This window comes from Electrophorus electricus, chromosome 16 (assembly GCF_041902795.1).
Source record: "Electrophorus electricus isolate QZ-2024a chromosome 16, ASM4190279v1, whole genome shotgun sequence".
NCBI lineage: Eukaryota > Metazoa > Chordata > Actinopteri > Gymnotiformes > Gymnotidae > Electrophorus > Electrophorus electricus.
The window spans coordinates 2272380-2278379 of NC_137512.1; the positions used below are offsets into that span (position 1 = coordinate 2272380).

General features: G+C 36.5%; 1 long non-coding RNA gene across 1 annotated transcript; it reads right to left on the minus strand.

Moving 5' to 3' along the window:
- Nucleotides 1-2398: 2398 nt before the first annotated feature.
- LOC145651726 (uncharacterized) lies at nucleotides 2399-3909 on the minus strand. Its single transcript, XR_014117668.1, has 3 exons — nucleotides 3745-3909; nucleotides 3528-3571; nucleotides 2399-2885 (listed from the first exon to the last, which is right to left on the minus strand). It is a non-coding gene; the product is annotated as an uncharacterized LOC145651726 (long non-coding RNA).
- Between the last annotated feature and the right edge of the window lie 2091 nt (nucleotides 3910-6000).

Below are 6000 nucleotides of genomic sequence, written 5' to 3' on the forward strand. Positions count from 1 at the left end.
ACATTTTATAGGTTGTAAAGAACTGAAAATGGTCATTTGTTGAACTTGCAGCATTCAGAGGTCACATTTACTGAAATCAAAAGCCGTTTCAATAAAAAACAACAGGCCAAGTTACATGTTAACATAACATCCCTTCTTTGATATCATCTTCACATTTCTTGCATCCATTATACTTGAGTTTTTGGAGTGTTTCTGCTTGAATTTCTTTGCAGGATGTCAGAATAGCCTCCCAGAGCTGCTGTTTTGATGTGAACTGCCTCCCACCCTCATAGATCTTTTGCTTGAGGATACTCCAAAGGTTCTCAATAGGGTTGAGGTCACGGGAGGATGGTGGCCATACCATGAGTTTGTCTCCTTTTATGCCCATAGCAGCCAATGACACAGAGGTATTCTTTGCAGCATGATATTGTCATGCATGAAGATAAGTTTGCTACGGAAGGTTCTTCTTTTTGTACCATGGAAGAAAGTGGTCAGTCATAAACTCTATATACTTTGCCGAGGTCATTTTCACACCTTCAGGGACCCTAAAAGGGCCTACCAGCTCTCTCCCCATGATTCTGGCCCAAAACATGACTCTGCCACCTTCTTGCTGACGCCACAGCCTTGTTGGGACACGGTGGCCATCCACCAACCATCCACTACTCCATCCATGTGGACCATCCAGGGTTGCACGGCACTCATCGGTAAACAAGACTGTTTGAAAATTATTCTTCATGTATGTTTTGGCGCACTGCAACTGTTTCTGCTTGTGAGCACTGGTTAGGGCTAGCAGAAAAGTAGGTTTATGCACAACTGCAAGTCTCTTGAGGTTCGCAGGACTCTAGAGGCACCAACAGCTTCAAATACCTGTTTGCTGTGTTGTAATGGCATTTTAGTAGCTGCTCTCTTAATCCCATGAATTTGTCTGGCAGAAACCTTCCTCATTATGCCTTTATCTGCATGAACCCGTCTGTGCTCTGAATCAGCCACAAATCTCTTCACAATACGATGATCATGCTTAAGTTTTCGGGAAATAGCTAATGTTTTCATACCTTGTTCAAAGCACTGCACTATTTGACATTTTTTGGCAGCAGAGAGATCCTTTAGCTTTCCCATATTGCTTGAAACCTGTGGCCTGCTTAATAATGTGGCACGGCGTTCTTAAGTAGTTTTCCTTTAATTGGGCTCACCTGGCAAACTAATTATCACAGGTGTCTGAGATTGATTTCATTGATGCAAAGAGCCCTGAGACACAATACCATCCATGAGTTTAAGTGAAAAACAAAAAGTTAAATCTTTATGACACATAAATCCAGTTTGCATAATACTCTGGAATGCGGTGTAGACTCGCCTATACTGAAATATTAAACAGCTATCCTAACTCGACTGGAACAACAGAAAGAACAACAACTGAAAATGTAGGTATGTGCACATTCTACCCAGACCTCCCTCCTAGGAGATACAGGGGGAGCTGACACCTCACCGGGCAACAGACCACAGAAGTACAGTGCAAGATGAGAGACAGTCAAAACTAGAAAGCAGAGTGTATGCTTGGATGGTAACAATACTAGCAAAGTCACAACATTGCAATGCTAGCAAAGGTAACAAGGTTACAGCATGTAACAGACATGCATAGTGTTGTCCAAAGATAGTGTTGTACAAAGGTACAGGGCATTTTAAAGAAAAAACTACAGACAAAATAATCATTCATAACTTATGTGACTGCGCAGGGCAATATACAAAGCAGGATACAAGTGTCACTCTGAGATTTTAGGGAAAATGAAACAACAGCACAAACAAACACAAATATATATGCATCTGTACTAAAAAGCAAATTACTCTTGAAATCTAGGCTTCTGTGATCACTTTTTAAAGCAAAGAGACAATAAAATCTACTTTCTTGACTGGTCTGTTTTTGAGGAATCCAACCTGCACTGTCCTGCACTGTCAGCCTGACAGCCTGTTAGGCTTTATTTATTGACCATGTTTTTGTCCTGGTCAATAAAACACAGTGTCAGCTCTTAGTTCATCTTGGGTTCATCTTGCTTGAATAACTTCACTACTGAAAAATTAGCAGGTACTTTTATAAAATGTGTATTTTATATCACTTTGCACTTTATAGACTGAAATTTATTTGTATTTATTCAGGATTTTATGTAAGGACCATGATCATTTTAAAAACGTGCATGCTTTAGAATATTCCATAATATTATAACATAAAGAGGCATAAATGATAATACTGTACTTTATACTGTTACTAATACTGTTACTGTACTTTCTAAACCTTGATTACTAATCTCTAGATTATTTGCTTTGGACTAAATTTGGTTCACATTTTTTTTCTTTATTAATCTGAATCAGTTCCAATTTACAGGTCCGGTTCAGCCTATAGAACATGCAAAGCATCACGAATGAAAAATCACGACCTTTCGCTACTTTACTAAAACATCCTAACAACACATTTTCATAGACGGCACACAACCTAATCTTCTTTTAATTCTACATCAGCAATCTGGGGCTTCATAACATTGTGGATATTCTTTATCTGTCACCCACTTTTGAGCACAGTGGTTCTCTAAGACAAATGTGGCACAACCAACAGAAACACAACATACCTTAAAGATGAGAAAGCAGATGAATGGAGAGAAAAGATTTAGAGATTACAGAGTTACACAGCACCTCCTTTACAACACTGAATGTGCCAGTAAAGAGATAATGTATCCAGACTTCATTTAGGATTATAGAAGGGAAGAGACCTAATAATCTAGATGATAGTCAGTAAGACCTGAACGTTTCACTTCAGAGTACATGATGTATTCAGGCTGTCCTCTCTTCACCTGCCCTCTTTTGGTTTTCCTCTCATTGAAATGAATGGCAGCATAATTAAGCTCTTCAGTATCATGTGGCTGTGGAAATGAACATTGTTTAGTGAACATTACTGTCATTCGTATCCTTATTTAGAATATGACTACTAGTCTGAAACACAGAGACAGTGAGTTGCCTTCTCCTCCTCCTCTACAGCAGTGCAGTGTTGCATGTCTCATACATCTCCACCACAATAACTTCATGCATGTGTGTCAGTGATTCCATAAATAGACTACAGCTATAAACTATTTCAGCTCCACAGATATGAAACAGAGGAAGCTGAGCTGAGCCAGAAACATTCTTAGTAAAAGATGTCATAGATTTAAATTGATAAAAGTCAGTAAATTGCTTTTTAAGATTTACAGATCTTAATACTGTTTTTGATTAGACTAATATTATAGTAGCTCATCATTCTGCTTTGTCTGCTTTGTCTGAAACAAAGCAATTAAACAAATATTCATAATGTGAGATACAGCATATTTTATCACGGTAGACCCACATCACTAAATAGAAATCCTTACTTTCAAATCTGGACTTTTCTAATATGGGGTGCATGTCATTTTATGCTAATTAAAAAAAGTAGCTAATGTAACATCTACTGTTGTCATGTCTATGATTGGCTAGTTGCTAAGCATTATATTTATATATTTAATGGCTTGAAAACACAATTGCATAAGTTGTACCTGACTGGTGGTTTTCTCCATCACACTACCTTGTTGAGGTCTCGCTGTGGTTAGGGAAAGAATACAGAATTAAATGGTATTGGATCAGAGAACATTACCTGTATGCCAGGTTTGTTGCAAAATTCTTATCAATAATTTCAATATTTCTTAAAGATAAAAATAGTATGAAGTCATGAATTAGAATAGGCTGAGCCCCCTACCCTTTATGAACACTTACCATTGCCGTGTTCAGAGTTTTTCATCTTACAAATGATTATAGCTTGAGCAATGATAACAGCCGCACACACTCCCAGCACTGCTCCAAGACAGATCACTACAAGATTTACTGTAAAATAATTTTTATAAATATTAAGTTGAATATAAAATTAAAGTGAAATTAAAGTGTTATATATAATAATTTTGTTTTTTTTTATTTTTTCAGATAATTATTCTCCAATATAAGCCTTGAGTTGACAATTCCTTGGGGAACTGACTCTAATGCTGAAATTTGACACACTAATGTGGATTACTCTTGATAGGCTGATGAATATAATACAAATACTGTACAATCTTAGTTTTTCTTGGTGATATTCGGATGATTGTACTAGATTTTTGTGACTTGCGACTATCGTACAGAAACTTGAATGATATTAAAAAAAAACATTGATAATCATTTTATTTAAAGACAAAAGACAAAAGAAAGATACTTGCTTGACTGGTCTGTTTTTGAGGAATCCAACCTGCAGTGTCCTACACAATCAGACTCTGTTAGTTTGGCTTTTTGTCCTCATCAATAAAACACAAACAGTGTCAGCTCTTAGTTCATCTTGGGTTCCTTCACATGCTTGAACAACTTCACAACTAAAGAATTAGCAGGTGCTTTTATAAAATTTGTATCTTATATCACTTTGCACTTTATTGACTGAAATTTCTTTGTGTTTATTCAGGATTTTAATTCGCTTCTTCATAAAACATCTGTAGTTTTGATATTAAAACAATAAGTGCTTGGTGCTTTAGTTATAATCCAGTGTTAAGAAGTTTAAAATAAAACATTTAATTACCTGTTACACAGCCAAATGTAGCAGAGGAAAAGTGAACCGTTGTTGCATTTGGTATTCCACAGAAATAAATTCCTTCATCATGTGTCGTAGCATTTTGAATAGTCAAAACATTTGTGCTATTAATCCATGTGATAGTAAATCTGGAGTTGTTGAATGAAGAGGAAAATATGGCCTGTTTATTTGTTTTCATTTTTCCTACTTGCTGAGGCTCCTGGTTCAGTCTTCGCTTGTACCAAATGTAAACAGCATCACTGGATATCATTTTCAATGTACAGTTAAGAGTGATATTTTTCCCAGGTAAATTTATGACTTCTTGTTTAGCAGCGTTTGTAGTTTGAATAGGACCTATAAAATTAAAACCAGTCAATAATGAAAAAAATGTGGACAAAAGTTCATCCAAAGCAAATAATGTATATTGATTATTAATCCAACATCATAAAGTACAGTAACAGATGTATTTATAAACACTGGTAAAGATTTGGAACCGTACATGTCTTGTAGCTCAAAAATATAAGTATCCAGACTGGTATCATTATTGCAGAGTAACGCTCAGACCTCAGAAGAGACGATTTGAAAAAAAGCAACTGACAAACTAATTAAACTTCATGAGCTTTCAGGTCTCATGACTCAAAACCTCATTGGCTGGCGAAAGTCACGTGGTCCTGTTCTGTCCTGTATTCTTACAACCTTTTTTGGCAACCTGCAGTGTCTGATCTCTTTAAAACATGTTGAGCCCAACGTCTATATAAATTAAAGTAACAGACCACCACTGAAAGAAAGGGGTGATTTGAGAATAGTGTTTATAGTATTTAAATTTGCTCTAAATCTTTTTTTTAATTATTATTATTTATTTTTTTCTTTTTTATACAGTTCAGATTATTTGAATGCAGATTCTTTTTGGCATTTTTGGACCTGGTGGAACATGATTGGATAATGCTGTACCACAGATGTTTGCAACATCTCACTGCCACATCTTTGCTTATGGAATTTGGTTTTAGGGTTTTTAAACTAAATGTAGCTGTGAAGGAATTATAGGAAGTAGCTGAAAGGACTAGTGTGGTGGAATTTTGAATAAACAGCAAGTCAGATGTGATTAAAAGAGTAATTTAATAAAGAGAATAAGACATACAAAACACAACTGTGTGAGAGCTAATGCTCTAAAGCAAAGGCTCTAAAGGGGTAGACTGGCTCTGCTCCTTATACCTAAACTTCACATCCCGGAAGGGATGTCCTTTCATCCTATTTACCCGTTTCCTGCTCTTTATCGCGCTAAACACTTTTGCACATACCAGGATGCTCTGTTGCACCAGGACGGACACAGTTTGCTAGTTCCTCTTTATCAGCATTAGTCGCACGACACATGCAAGATCACGAAGCAGCTGATTCAGCAGTCGTTTTGTTCACACAATATACAAAGACAGAATGTGCAGACT